Here is a 15,992-nt window from a genome sequence, read left to right on the forward strand (position 1 = left end):
TGTTCGTATTCACAAAGACTAGGGGAAAAAAGACTGTCTTCAGCAGATGAATAGAAACATTGATTGGCTTTGAGGCGAGTAATTGCCTTACTCATCCATACAAAAAACTCCAGCCAGTGAAGTCCTCCTTTAAGCAAAGCACAAAGGATGCATGATGCATACTTATGCATATATAGTGTAGCTTACCTAGGATTAATTTAATTATTCCTGGTCCAGTAGTTTCTGAAAAATATCCGGGGTACTACCTTAACATAGATTTTCTTTTGAAAGTCAAAATCTCTGTTAATTTGTTTTTTCTTCATTGTATAGTGTGCATGTATAGCATATATGTGTTAGAATTGGTTATAAACATTACAGAGTAGTAGAAAAGTTAAAGCATACATATTCTTAGCATTTCCAATTAAAAGGAGCATAGGAGTATTGATTATCACAGTTAATATATAATTTGTTACTTCTTTCCTTTTTATTTTTAAATTTTAAATGTCATATATATATATATATATATATATTTTAGAGGCCTGATGCATGAAATTGTGCAAGAGTAGGCCTTCCTTCCCCAGGCTACCACATAGGCTTCTCTCTGGCATCCGGGAACCAGGCTTCCCTTGGGCCACCAGCAGGCACCCAGGACCTGGGCTTCCCTTGTAGCCCCAGCTTCGTCAGGAAAGTTGTCCTGCAGGTCATCCAGAAGGACATTGGGAAGGACATCCTAAAGGTTGTTGGGCTGTCTGGTCTAATTAGCATATTATACTTTTATTATTATAGATATTTATTTATTGCTAGCATTGTAGATGTCTCTCATATTCCCCCCCCACCCCATCCACTTACCCCCCTCTTCTTAGCCCCTAACCCCCCAGGTCTTCACCACCCTCTTGCCCATGTCCATGGGCTATGCATATAAGTATATAAGTTCTTTTCTTTATCTCTTCCCATCCCTCCCAGCCCCACATTGAGGTATGTCAGTCTGCTCTATTCTCCCATGCTTATATTGTTGGCCAATTCTTTTTGTTCATTAAATTACACAAATAAGTGAGATCATGCAATATTTGTCTTTCTCAGATTGAGTTATTTCACTTAGCATAATAGTCTCCAGGTCCATCCATGCTGTCCTAAAGGATAAGAGAGATCCCTCTTTTTCACAACTGCATAGTATTCCGTTGTGTAAATTTCCCAAAGCTTTTTTTTTTATGCACCTCCTGGCCTTCAGCATAGTTCCTGCCCCCTAGCCCTGGCTGTGGAGCCCATCAGCTGGGCTCTAGGGCAGAAGTGGCAGTGGGTGCATACACAGCAGGGACAAAAGTCCTGCAGGGTCAGTGGTGGTCTCAAGGTGAAGGGCAGATTCCTGGCTGGATGTGTGCCAGGGTGCAGAGGTCCTGCTAGTGTCTGTTGCAGGCACGTGGGCTCTGGGTTGTGACCTCTGTGGGCGCACAGGGTCCGGGGCAGGTGTCCGTGGGTTTAGGCCCAGGCTCATGGCTAGTCTGGGTGGTGGCAAGGCTGGGCACCTAGCCACTGCTGGCCCCCACACCCCACCCAAGGACGACCTGGTAAACCCTTCCTGATGGTATGGGTGGTCTCTGAGCCTGAGCCACCCTGGGAGTGCCTGTGGTAGTAGTTGGGGCTCTTTGGCCAGGAGAGCCTGCGCACACCCACACACTCGCCCTCTCACTCCCTCACTCACAGTCCCTCCCTCACTCCTGTCCTGCTGACTGCCATGTTGGAATCTCACTTCTTTCCTATTTAAATACCTATATGATGCTTATTAGCATTTTAATAACCAAAGCAATAAAAACAATTAAAGTCACATTTAGTCCTGTTCTGCCTCATTTCATTAATTTCTGCTTTTATTTTTCTTTTGAAGTAAAAGCAGTAAAATTGGTGTCTTAGCTATAGCTGTCTTTTTATATTAAACTAGAAGCCTGATGCACGAAGTTTGTGCAAGGACCTTGGCCCCCCGCCACCGAGGTGGCTGCCTCTGCCTTGGCCCCCGCCCACTGCAGCTTTGTCTGGAAGGAAGGACATCCTGTCTAATTAGCATATTACGCATTTATTATTATAGATTTCTGTATGTGAAGAGGGAATTAGAAAGATTTTCTCTTAAATACAAGCTATCTTCAAACTTGAAAGAAGTGGCTATCCTCTATACCTAACATTTAAAAAGCAGAGCTGAAAATTTTCACAAGGAAAGAAATGCTTAATTTTTAAAGTTTATTACATTTTATTTTTTTAAGAGTTAAGAAGAAGTATTTATTTGGTATGTAAATAGGTGAAAAATATTGTTTTGAGCTACATCAAATGTGTCTCTTTCATTTCAATACTGATTTCTAATCCTAAGAAACCCAAAGGCCTTTCTCTAAGAGGTGAATTCTCGCTAGCCACTGTTTCCTCTGGGAGCCACGCTGAGACGGGCCCTGGCCCTGGAGGAGAAAAGGGATTTCCAGATCTGGCCTGATGCTGACTTACAAGGAAGGTTTTTGGCTTGGGATTTGGAGGTGGTGTTGTAGAAATGCAATTACTTAAAATAGCAGTTAGTTAAATGCGGAGATCTGATGAATTGCCTCATTTCCCCCCACGCTCAGCAGCATCCAAAGGTCAGCTGTGTTCTGAAGAGTCAATTTCTAATGCGGCTTTGAACTGGCTTGAAGCTGTACACCCCTGGTTCTTCCCAGCAGTCCTCCCTTGCCAATGGCTTTACCATTTTCTTAACCTTTGTTTGGAATCTTATTTGATTCCTGGGCAATTGCAAACTTTAACCACTAGAAAAGGAAGTGAATTCAATGTACCTTATTCAACTTGAAGCGATAGCAAGGAGTTGGGATTTCCCTCAGCCTGGTGACCTTTCTCATCTTTGGTATTTAAGTTCTTCCTGATTGAATTTTTTTAACCTAAGAAAGGGTCAAAATAGATCTGGTCTTTAGCATCCTTAGCATTTAACACCATCAAGATCTTTTCTTGCCTGGCTGGCATGACTCAGTGGTTGATCGTTGTCGACCTATGAACTAGGAGGTCACAGTTCAATTTTCAATAAGGGCATATCCCAGGTTGTGGGCTTGATCCCCACTATCCCCACTGTGGAGCACGCAGAAGTCAGCCAATCAATGATTTTCTCTCATTACTGATGCTTCAATCTCTCCCTCTCCCTCTCTCTCTGAAATCAATAATATATATAATTGATTTAATATATATATATTAAATAAGGTGTTTTCTCTATTTTGGATTCCTATTGCATTTAGCACCTGACACTACAATTTGAATTTAATTTTCTTTTTCTTAAATGAACTATTGATTTCCTCAAATAGATTGTCATTCATGTGAGGGAAACATATGGATTCCTTTCCATTTCATCCACTCTTTTCTTTCTCCCTCCCTTGCTCCCTCCTTCCACCCCTTCTTTTCCTTCCTTTCTTCTATTATCCAATATGCAGGGTGGGAAAAGAAGTAGGTTTACACTTGTTTATATGGGAATAATACAATAAATAATAATATAATAATATAATAATATAATAATAGAATCTTTTTCCGTACTCACAACTGTAAACTTACTTTTGTCCAAACCTATAAGTTGATGTCTATCTTAGCAACAGGCTGAGGTCATATTTAGGCTTCAAAAATGTACCAGTATATGTTTTTAGGAGTTTACAGAAGTCTTGTAAAACTGTCTGTTTCAAAGGAACAATTTTCCTGACTCAATGAGAGTACATGAACAATTATGTATAGTATCGCTATTCTACAAATTTGAGACACATGGTTACAGCAGTTAAATTTATACTGAATAAACAGATTATGACAGTTTTCACCTGCATTTTTCTTAGAAGACTCACAGATATATGCAGTTTGCATCTGCATTTTTCTTAGAAGACGCACAGTTATCATATGCACTGGGTAATATCACCTCTACTGTGTAATTGAAGCAAACAAGGCTGTGCTTTATCGAGCAGGTAGAAAACTAGGGATGGGTTTTGTGACATTACTGCTGCATCAGACAATGCTTAACGGATGGCATTATTTGTGCAAACTTTTCATGTTTGATGCTTAAGAAAATGAAAGCCTTACCTTAAATCACACAACTAATTATTAATGTGGGCAGACCAGGCTGGTAAGCTTCTATTTTCTATTTCTCTATAATGAATATATGTTCCACGTTAAACAAAGACAGTCTGTGTTCAACTTAGTTTTATGTCACACCTTGATATAAAGTTAGCTTTATATCTATTGGTACAAGAGCATTGAAAATTAAGAACTGAAATCTTGAGTATCTGCAAGGTAAAGATAAAGATTAAATATTATAAAAACCAAATTAATAGCTTTGTTTGTTATATTTATATATTTAAATATTGGTGGATGCGTTGTCTACCCAAACCTGTGTTGGGCATTGCAGAAACAATGAGAAATAACTAGATTCCTTGCCTTCCTCAGAAGCAGGAGGTGAGTGTGCAAAATAAAATATTAGAGCTTTGGGATGACTTAGCAGACTATGTTTGCTGTTTTCTCATCTGAAATCAAGCTTGAAGATTATAGTTTGGCTTGTTAGCAACTCATGTTGGCACATCAACACCAGGAATTTATGGTTATTGATCCAATTTGTACCCGCTGAGATACTTTTTTTTTATTGTCTAAAGTTTTACATATGTCTCTTTTTCCCCTGATTGACACCCCCCCACCCAGCCATTCCCACCCTGGGTAAGCCCCCACTGCCCAGTGTCTGTGCCCATTGGTTATGCTAATATGCATGCATACAAGTCCTTTGGTTGCTCTCTAACCGCCCTCCCTGCCATTTGTCTCTGGCTCTATTTTTGTTCATCAAATTATGTTGATCATTATACCCCACATATGAGTGAGATCTTGTGATATTTATCTTTCTCTGACTGGCTTATTTCGCTTAGCATAATGCTCTCCAGTTCCATATATGCTGTTGCAAATGGCAACAGTTTCTTCTTTTTTACAGCAGCATAGTATTCCATTGTGTAGATGTACCACAGTTTTTTAATCCTCTCATCTGCTGATGGGCACTTAGGCTGTTTCTAAATCTTAGCTATTATAAATTGTGCTGCTATGAACATAGGGGTGCACATATCCTTTCTGATTGGTGTTTCTAGTTTCTTGGGATATAGTCCTAGAAGTGGGTCAAATGGGAGTTCCATTTTTTACTTTTTGAGGAAACTCCATACTGTTTTCCACAGTGGCTGCACCAGTCTGCATTCCACCATACTGTTTGTCTATGTCTATGAGTTTGTTTGTTTCATTTGTACATTTGCTGTTTTGGTTTTATATCCCACAAATGAGTGAAATGATATGGTTCTTGTCCTTTTCCATATGACTTATTTCACTTTAAACAACAAACATACAGATCCTGAAATGAATTGACAATTACCTTCCTGGGATGTCATTTCTTTTTAGATTTCAGAGGCAGGTAGCCAGTTCATCTCCTAGTTCCCACCTGGCTGAGATGAATCAGTCAAGATTAAAGACCCTATTCTTATGTCATAGAGCATATGCTGAGCACACTGCTTCGGTTCAGATATTTTGTGAACACTTACTATGTGTTGTACTAGGTGTTGAGGATACAAAGATGAGCATGCAATAGTGTCTGATTAGGTGGAATGATATTAAGACTACACATGATTTGGTAAATAACAAACAGGTGAAGGAAATAAAAGTGACCATATGTCTCAGATATTAGTAGTTGGGTTTATAATCATAAAACATTAGGCCAATTTTGTATGTTACAGAGCTAGTAAGTCGATAATTAAAAATTAAAATCCAGATGTACTGACTCCAAAGCCAATAAGCCATATGTCTACCAAGTTCCTGGAGGCTGAGGTGGGTCATTTTTACAATTCCAGAACTGTGTCATTCGAGGACTTAATATCTGTGGTTGAGGTTCTCAAACTTCAATGTGCACAGGAATCATCTGGAAGCCTGTTAACACAAAGACTGCTCAGCCTTTCCCCAGAAATGCAGTAGTTCAGTGTGAGGCTGATTTATTGGCATTCCTATGATCTCAGAGGTGACATTACCATTCTTTGAGTATCACTGATTCAGGCGAATGTCTGTCAGACTTTTTTTGCCGAATTACCTGGAGAGCTTGTTAAAAGATGCTGCCGGGCTTGCCCTGGCCATGGAGATTCATAAGGTCTGGGTTGGAGCTAAATAATTTTTATTTCAAAGAAACTTTCAGATGATGATGTTTATCAGCATCTAAAGGTCAGTTTTACACTCTGCTGTTTCATGCACTGCAGTGAGCTAAAGAACTATCTAAATACGTTGACAGAAGGAACCTAATAAGAAACTCAACTTTGAAAAATATAAAATATTTGATTAAAATATGTACCCTACTTAACATGGAATCTTCTCATGGGAGAAACAGAAAAAAAATGTGGGAAATTGTGAATGTCATGAGTCTAATGGTAAATTTTAAGAAGCAATAGATACTGTAAGTAGCTACTGATGTGAAACATGTGGAAGACATACATAGGGAGGGAGAAGATAGACTGTTTGAAGGACATGGTGACACCGTTAGCTGTCTCATTAGAGATTATTTTTTCTTTTCAAAATAGCTTGTATATGCATTCTTTTTAGCATTAATATATAATATATAAAATTCCTTTAAAATTTGGATGATAAAAAGTGGTGTTGGATGATATCACTAGAAATAGTGTTCATATAGAGAAAAAAATCTCAGGTTTAGGGGAACTCCATAGTTTAGAGGTAAGCCTAAGAAGAAACTAGTAAAGAAAATGGAAAAGTTGCTAGCAATAGAGGACAAAAATCAGGAGAGTATGGTGTTGCAGGATCCAAAAAAATACTTTTCTGGGAGGTTTGGATGGTTAGTGGTTTAAAATGCTTCTAAGACGTCAAGTAAGGTAATGGAAAAAATAATGACACCACAAAAGTCATAAAGATGTCTAATTGGAGTGCTGTGTGAAACCCCAATAGTCTTTCCTTACAGAAAGAAAAAATAATGATATAATGGAGATCAAAATATAAATTATTTGTCTGTTTGTGTGCATGGAACTTAACTTCTTTGAAATATAGTTTTCTTTCTAATTTTTTATAAATATCATATATTTTATTAGCACATATTTATATTACATTTCAATATCTGACACCCATCTTATTTTTATTTTCAAAATGTTTATACTTCCATATAATTATTTTAAAGGATGAATGACAAATATATTTTATCAGTTAAAAAAAGAGTTGTGTTAGGATTTTCGTTGGTATTTTACATTTTCAGATTAATTTTGGAAGATAGCCACGTTTATGACATTGAATCCTCCTGACAGAAATTCAGTGATTTCCTATATAAAGTTTTGTGGTTCTTTCTTTGTACACAAAAACTTTCTAAACTGGTACTGCTGTGAATGTGGGTATTATATATGGTTTTAAAATTGCGGCAAAATATGCATAACATAAAATTTACAAGTTTCACAATTTTTAAGTATATAGTTCATTGACATTAAGCATACTCATATTATTGTACAACCATCGCCACCATCCATCTCCAGAACATTTTTCATCTCAAACTGAAACTCTATACCAATTAAGCAATTACTCCCCATTTCTTCCTATTCTTTGTGCCTGGCAATCATATAGAGATAGATACTTCTATCTCTATGAATTTGGTTCTTCTAAGTAACCTGTACAAGTGGAATCATAGAATATTTGTCATTTTGTGATGGATTAATTTCAATTAGTAATGTCTTCAAGATTCGTGGATGTTATAACATGCCAGAATATTCTTCCTCTTTAATCCTATATAATAAAAGGCTAATATGCAAATTGTCCCCTCAACCGGGAGTTCTACCAGGGAGCGGGGCTGGCCCACCAACTGCTCGCGGCCACTCCTCTCAGCCGGCTCAGCCCAGACCCCACCCGTGCACCGGGCCTCTAGTTATTAACAATATTGCATTGTAGGTATATACTGTTTTTTGTTTTTCCATTCACCCATCTCTAGACAATTGGGCTGCTTCGTCTTTTAGTTATTGTGAACAATGGTGCTCAGAACATGGGGGTACAAATATCTGTTCAAATCCCTGCTTTTAATTCTTTGGGCAATATGCCCAGAGTTAGAATTGCTGAGTCATATGGTAATTTTATTTTTAAATTTTGAGAAACTGCCATACTGTTTTTCCACAACAGCTGCTACACCATTTGCATTCTCACCAGCAAGGTAGAGGTGGCCAATTTTTCTCTATCCTTGCTAACATTTGTTATTTTCTGTTTTCTAGGTAATAGCTGTCCTAACATATATGAAGTAGTATCTTATGGTTTTGATTTCTATTTTGCCAATGATTAGTTATGTTGAGCAGCTTTTCATGTGCTTATGGACCATGTGTATATCTTTGGGGGGAGAACCTTTTACCTACTACTTTTTCATTATATAATATCCTTCTTTGTCTCTTGCAATAGTTGTTGCCTCAGATTTAACTTGTCTGATAATATTATAGCCCCCTCCCCCCCGCTATCTTTTAGTTATTATCTGCATGTGATATATTTTCCATTCTTTCACTTTTAGCTAATGTGTGTCCTTAGATATAAAGGGAATCTTTTGTGGACAGCAGATAGTTGAATTCTGTTTTGTTTTGTTTTGAATACATTTTTGGAATCTATGTTTTTTGTTTGGGGAGTTTATTCCATTAACTTTAAACATAATTAGTCATAGAGAAGGACTGCATACTGACATTTTGTTTGTTTTCTATATGTCTTACAGCTTTTTGATTCCTCATTTCCTCTCTTACTACCTTCCTTTGTATTTAGCTGATTTTTTTGTGTGTATGACATGTTTTTTTTTAATCCTTACTTGATATTTTTTCATTGATTTTTAGAGAGAGTGGAAGAAAGGGGGAAAAGACAGAGAGAAATATCAATGTGAGAGAAACACATTGACTGGTTGCCTCCTGCATGAGCCCTGACTAGGGCCTGGGCTGCTGAGGAGCCTGCAACCTAGGTACATGCCCTTGATTGGAATCGAACCCGGGACTCCTTGGTCTGCAGGCCGACACTCAATCCACTGTTTTGATTCTTTTCTCATTTCCTTTTTTATGTATTTTATAGACATTTTTGTGGTTACCATGGGGATCAGGTCTTTTTGCAGCATTTGTCTTCCCTGAGCCTGTGTGTGTATTGCACCCCCAAGTTCCCCTGTATACATACATAGCTGTTTGTAAATATCTTAATTTCCTAAATGTTTCACCCCTGCTTTTTCTTAAGGCCTTAGGTGTTCTACTATATTCCCCTGCCTATAATCCTTTGCCCTCAGATTCTGTGTGTCTACAGTTCCATGATCTGTGGAAACTGCCACTGCCTCCCATGGCTTCCAACCCTAGGTGTGAACTATGCTGACATTTCTGTCTGATCTCCAAGGCAGGCAGCACAGAAACCCCTAGGGAGCTCACAGATTGGCCAGAACACGCAAAGAAATTCCACTCATATTCCTTCATCTGAGAGAAGGAACAGGGGATTGGGCCACTTTCTACTGATCCTGCACAGTGCCAGGAAGAGAGTGGGGCCTTGAAAAGTACTATGAGATTTCCCAACCTGATGAGTGTGGCTTTCTCTTGAGTGGACATTGGCTTGGTTGCTACAGTAACTGCTTTGAAGATCTCTCATACAGCTATTTTAGTTGGTCTATCGTTATTTACTTGATGTGTCCCTGGGGGAAGTGAGGGCCTACAACTTCCTAGTTTGCCATCTTGCTGATATCATATTTGTTTGTTTGTTTTTTAATTGCTTTTTTATAGTGTTAGTTATGGTTTCAAACTCTAAACAGATTCAGAGTCGCAGATGTTCAGCTAGACCTCCAAATCATCATACTAGAAATGTAAAACTATTACTGCATAATATATTGATAATAGCTGTCATCATTGTTTTATTTCTAATTTAATGGTGATCCATCCAGATTCTAGAATGTGTCCCATACAATCAAAATATAATTTGATAAATGTCAAATTACAATTGAGATAAATGTTAGTTCTTATGTAAATTAATGGTAAACAAATAAAACCAAACTGATATTAAAAAGTAATGTAAATAGCGATACTCTTTCTTTGCATTTTTAAATACACTTCCAAGTTATGTTGTTGTCTGTAGCTCATACTATGAGTAGCACTGATTCAGCACCACCTCATGTACATTAACAGCACAAAACTGTAACAGAAATAATTTTGAAAAATGTTTAACTTGCAATTATTTACCAAAAAATACATGCTTTGCTTAGCATAGAGTCTTCAAATTAGGGGACCATGGTTAATGAGGAAACTGTGAACATCCATGAGTACAAGGAGCAATATTAAGAAGTAGTAGGTATTACAAGTATTTTTTATGTGCTCTCATTTTCAGATACACTATCAAGACAATGTGAACTTAATAAATTTTAGGTATAGTGCTTTCAGTATAACTATAAAATGTTTTTAATGGTACAGAAATTAATTGTTTTGTGGAGGCAAAATATGTGGCTTTTTCCTTTTGGGGAGCTCCTTTAAAATTATCTCAATTTCTTTTATGTTTATTGGTCTATTTCAGGTTATAAATTTTGTCAATTATCATTTTGCTAGGAAAAAAGAAACATGTGCTTTGTTGTACTTTCCAAATACCTTAGTGGGTATTTTTATACCTACTGTCCACTTATTTAAAAAAATAAAGAAGATGCTTTTTTATTCTAAATTTTGTACAGTTATATAGTAATCTCACTATATCCAACACCTCATTTTTTTAGACAATGGTGATTTGATGTTCAAAGTAATTTTTGTAACAATACAAGCAAATTAAAAATTTCCTCCTCATTTTCAGATAAAAATGTTGTGATTTCCTATTCTCTCTCTCCTTTTTAAACTTTTATTATGTTGATAATTATCAATAGTTAACATATTGTTAAGTAGGATTATTTAAAGAGAATTGGCCAAGTGTTGAATCCCCATATCTCCAGGTTTTTCAAGCCAGAACTGGCTAACCATTTCTTAGGAATGATGTAAGAGAAGTTTTCATGTATTTGGAATTTTTGCTAGGTGTCTTCAGAAGTCTTTATTTTTCTTATATGAAAAATAGAGACCATACAAAAGTATTTTAACTTCTTTTAAGATATTTTCCAGCTATGCAGCATAAATGTCTTTGGACCATTTCTGACCTAGTCACAGTTGAAACTATTCAGTGTTGTGAATATGAATACCATGAGTAAAGTAAAATCATTTAAGTGTAAGGAAATGCAACCTTTTGAGCTGATTAACAGAAAATGAACTGTGGGATGTGTTGTACCCTTTTTTTAAATTTGAAGAACTAATTAAATTTATTTCAGAAAACATTAACAGTCTGTTTTTGTGAAAACTCAAACACAACAGAAGGGTTTTGAAGCAATAGATAAAAACAAGGAGGGATTATAGGGAAAGTGAATAGATGAGTTTTTGAATGATGGATGAGATGGTGTTGAGAATCAAATTAAGAACTGACATATTAAATGTTACTACTCTAACCTGAAAATCTAATTTTCCTTTTCAAGGAGCAAAATAGATATTTTAAAGAACTTTAACTGTTGTTCTTAAAAAGTAAATATGCAGTTGAAGAAAACCTATTTTTTTCTAAAACACCCACATCCAATCTACAGACATAATTTCAGCATAACAATGTTGTCCCTTTTATCTTTCTCTAAATGTTATCACTTTTAAGACTATTTTAATATGCAGCACTCATATTCTTCTCATGATGCATATGGTGGTGAATATGGGAGTTCTCTTTGGGGAAGTAAATGGAATACTACAAACATTTGATAAGCTGCTTTTTAAGAAGATTGAAACTGGTGGCTAAGCTTTTTTCTTCTTATTTTGACAAATTAAAATATATATAAATCTCATCTGTTTTCTGCTTATGATGTTCAACATTTTGTCTTTTGCATGTGAACAAATTAAAAATGCACTTGGATTTAGGTACACTGTGTCCTGAACATTTTGTCTTATAAACTGAACTGGTCTCTGAAGGATGATGAGTTTTTGGACTGGCAGTAACTACAACATAAATAACTAGGTTACTGATGGAGTTTAGTTTTGTCTGCAGCACCAACATGTCTCTAGACAATTGCAGTGAATGTTCACACAGATGCATCCATCCACCAAGGGTCTGACTTTCAAATCACCTCTATATATGGAATATGAAATATTTGTCCTTGTCCCTCCAAACCTCCCAGGAACATACTATCTCAGGGGCTCCATTCTTTCTGCCTCTAGCGGTGGTTCTCAACCTTCCTAATGCCGCGACCCTTTAATACAGTTCCTCATGTTGTGGTGACCCCCAACCATAAAATTATTTTTGTTGCTACTTCATAACTGTAATTTGCTACTGTTATGAATAGTAATGTAAATATCTGATATGCAGGATGTATTTTCAGAGGTCACGACCCACAGGTTGAGAACCGCTGCACATCCAGATGACCATGTTGCAAGTGCCTTCCGTGTTTCTCAGGCTGCCCATAGCGCCTTCCCCGTTCGGTGGCCCTGGCATGTGCATTGGTTGCCTCCAGGTGTGTGCTGTAGGAAGTCATTGCAAAGCCAAGCTAATTAGGACCCTTTCCCACAGCAATGAACAGTAGTGTGCAGGAGACAGTTGAAGAGAAGGTGACTTAAGGACCGCAACTGGGTTTTGGAATCCAAGCATCAGATTAATGAGGCTAAAATAATCGCTGGTGAATTAATTTTTAGCAAGTAGCTACATTTTAAAACTTTACTACTAACCTGTACTTAGCTAGTGGCAGTGTATCTCTATACCCTTTCAGGACTCTATGTATGCCACTTAGTGAATTGTAGATGATTTTCTAAGCACCTTTTAAGAGAACCAGAGATTGTTAAGCACGTCAAGTAATGGACAGCTGTCTAAGATGTGATTCTTACTTTAAGAAGATAATACCTTCAACAGAGATATGATGGCTCTTTAAACATGGTTCTAATCATTACTATCACTACCACCACCATTATTATCACAATTATCATCATCATAGCTGCTGCCATTCATGCACTCATTCACTCATGCACTCATTCATTCATTCATTCATTTTGTGTTAGCTAGTGTCTACCCTGTATGTGCCAAACACTTCAAAGTGGAAAAAATATAGCAGAGAGCAAGATGAGCAAGGTATCTGACATTATAAAGCTTCCCTTCTGGAAAATTGTGGCAGATAAAAGGAACAAATAGCTTAACACATATTGTCATATACATGAGTAAATATAATATGACATATGATATGCCCCCAAATGATAGCTTTATGAAGAAAACTTATGCTAAGTGAGGGGAATAGGTGGAAATGGAATGTGCTTTTAGAGAAGTTGGTTGGGCAAGGCTTCCCGAGGAGGGAGCATTTGAGATGAGACCTGAGTGAGTGTGGTCTGCCCAGTGTGTGGAGGATGACCATCCCAAGCAGTTCACTTAGTGTGAGCGTCCTTACTGCACATTGAAGCAATAAGAGTTTTTAAATCATTTGTATCAATCCTTGCAAGATTCTAAAATAATAACCATTATTATTACAGTTCACAGTTTTTAAAAAATCTGAGGCTTGAAAAATTTACAAAGCATATTTGCAATGTCATTGCTATTAAGTAGTAAATACAACCTATGGATACAATGTATTTTAAAAGATTTTCAGAGTAAGGAAAATTACATATGGCTTTCATAATTAGGGGAAACTCCTGAAAGAAGGGACAGTTGAGCAGAGGTGTTGAATGGTTGCGTGTCTGTAAGTGGGTGCAAGTGAAAGGGGTTGGAGGGAGGAGAATAGGCAACAGGACACATGGTGGAATGGAAGAGACAGAGTTCCAGCCCGTTCACCAAGTCTGCAGTTCCCAAGCTTAATGAACTGCAGACTTGCACAAGCCTTGGGCATTGATGGGTCATTCCAGAGGAGCCGCATATTCTTATGTGTGTCTTTTCAGAAGAAAAAATTATTTATCATTCAAGCATGTTCTATCATTTGAAAGTGGTATATTTTATCAATTTGGTATGACTGGGGAAACTTAAATTGATTTGAAAGCATTCCAGAATTCAGGAAAGCTTTTTATATAACTGTGGATTTTCTTAAAGAAGAAGTATTAAAGAACAACCATTATTAGGTTGGTGTACAAATCATTCCTTGATTTGTTGATTTTTTTTATTGACTAATGAATTTATCCTAGAAATATTTACTTTTAGAGCAGCATTTGATAGTGGTTATGAATGTCCTCTGATGTCAGACTTAGGGCCCAGACTTTATGGACTGGGCCCTCAGATCTGTCACTTATTAATACAAAGTGGATTTATTTTTGAATAAATACCTCTCTAAATCCCATTTTTTTTCATCCGTAAATCTGTCAAAATAATAGTAATTTCACATTATCTTTATGAGGATTATGTGAGATTATGAATATAAAGTACTCAGTATAATACCAAACACACAATAAGATTCCTAAGCTATTATTATTGTCTTAGACAATGTCATGTACACAGCACATGGTAATTACAAAATAATCTGAAGTCATTTCTCCAATATTTTACTTTAAATTCAAGTAAAAGTGAATCAAGATCAGAATTCATTTACTTAAATTCATATTTACTCTTGATTATTTTACTGGACTGAGAAGTCAGTTCCACTTTCTTAATATGATTCTCTTTTTCTTTTTCTTACACTATGAAGCAGTGGTACTGGACTCACCTCTCTTTGAGTCAACAAATACAAATGTGTTTCTGATTTGTGGCCCAGACACCCACTTTCTATGTTTGCTGCCCTTCTTTCATTCTCTCTCAGTTCCTGAGATGAGAGCTTCTGACCATCCCAGGCTTTGATTTACAGCGGTGATCTCTTCACCTGCTGCTGACTTCTGAGTAGTCTTGAAGTGGTGTCTTTACATAGAGAATAACTGATCATCTCACCATGCAGATTCTAACAAAAACAAACAACAACAAACTCACCTGGAAACCTGCAGTAACATTGCATCCAGAAAATGGTTGATGGTCTTAATACAACTATTACTTGTCTTGATTTGTTACTCAAACACTGATGATTTGAGGACCTACTGTCTTGATTTACGTGGGAAATGTGAATGGAAATGTTAACCAAAATGCAAGAGATGTTGAATAACAAGCATTTATAAGTATGAAAAAGAGATGTGGATCCAGTCACTTAAAAAAGGTGGAATTGCCATCTATTGCATTTGGTTCATGGCCTCAAAGACAAACTTAAAGTGGTTGATCTTAGATGGTGTAACACAAACAAGAACAAAATACCTGGTTTCTTCTTGAGTTTATTTATTTATTTATTTTTTATTTTGAGAGAGAGAGAGAGAGAGAGAAAGGGAGAAGGACAGAGAGAAAGAAAGAAACATTGATGTGAGAGAGAAACATCTACTGGTTGCCTCCCATATACATCCGGACCGGGAACTGAACCCACAACCTGGTTATATGCCCTGACCAGGTATTGAACTTGCAACCGAGCTCTGTGCCCTGACCAGGGATCAAACTTGCAACCCTTTGGTGCACGGGATGATGCTCCAACCAACTGAGCCACATAGGCCAGGGCTTCTTAAGTTTATTTAGAGACTAGTTCAAGTCCAAAGTATTTGTGAAAAAATTGAATGCCAACTTCACTATATGAAAATTGGCTTCAGTGCTTTTTAATCTGTGAGTCACGGGAACCCATTTATAGTTTATTAAATGTTTTCTATACCATTTATCTTTGTTTAAATCAGTGCTCCTCTATAGCTTCTTGGGTGATTTATGATCACATAGTGAACTTCATATTTTGTTTATTTGCCCCCAAATCACTTAAATATTTCTGAATAAAGAAGATTCTCTAGGGGAAGGCGATAATGGGGTTGAGAGCTGGGGCAGGAAGAACCAGGAGGCTCGGTGTTTCATAAACTATATTGCAAAGAAAATCTGGCCCTCATTTCAAACCAGTGTGGTCGGTTCTGCACTTTGGTGAATGGTGCTTGCACATTTCTAGTCAAGAGAATAGAACACAGATCATCTGAAATAAAGAGCTT

At 37.0% G+C, this 15,992-nt stretch overlaps 1 protein-coding gene across 5 annotated transcripts in view; it reads left to right on the top strand.

The window, feature by feature from the left end:
- The window catches only part of DPP10 (dipeptidyl peptidase like 10), a 1,368,028-nt gene that overhangs the window by 858,338 nt on the left and 493,698 nt on the right, over nucleotides 1-15,992 (top strand). The window lies entirely within an intron of this gene.

Source organism: Myotis yumanensis, unplaced genomic scaffold, assembly GCF_028538775.1.
Source record: "Myotis yumanensis isolate MYYU_CA2020_CCGP unplaced genomic scaffold, mMyoYum1.0.hap1 SCAF_8, whole genome shotgun sequence".
In the NCBI taxonomy this organism is placed as follows: Eukaryota; Metazoa; Chordata; class Mammalia; order Chiroptera; family Vespertilionidae; genus Myotis; species Myotis yumanensis.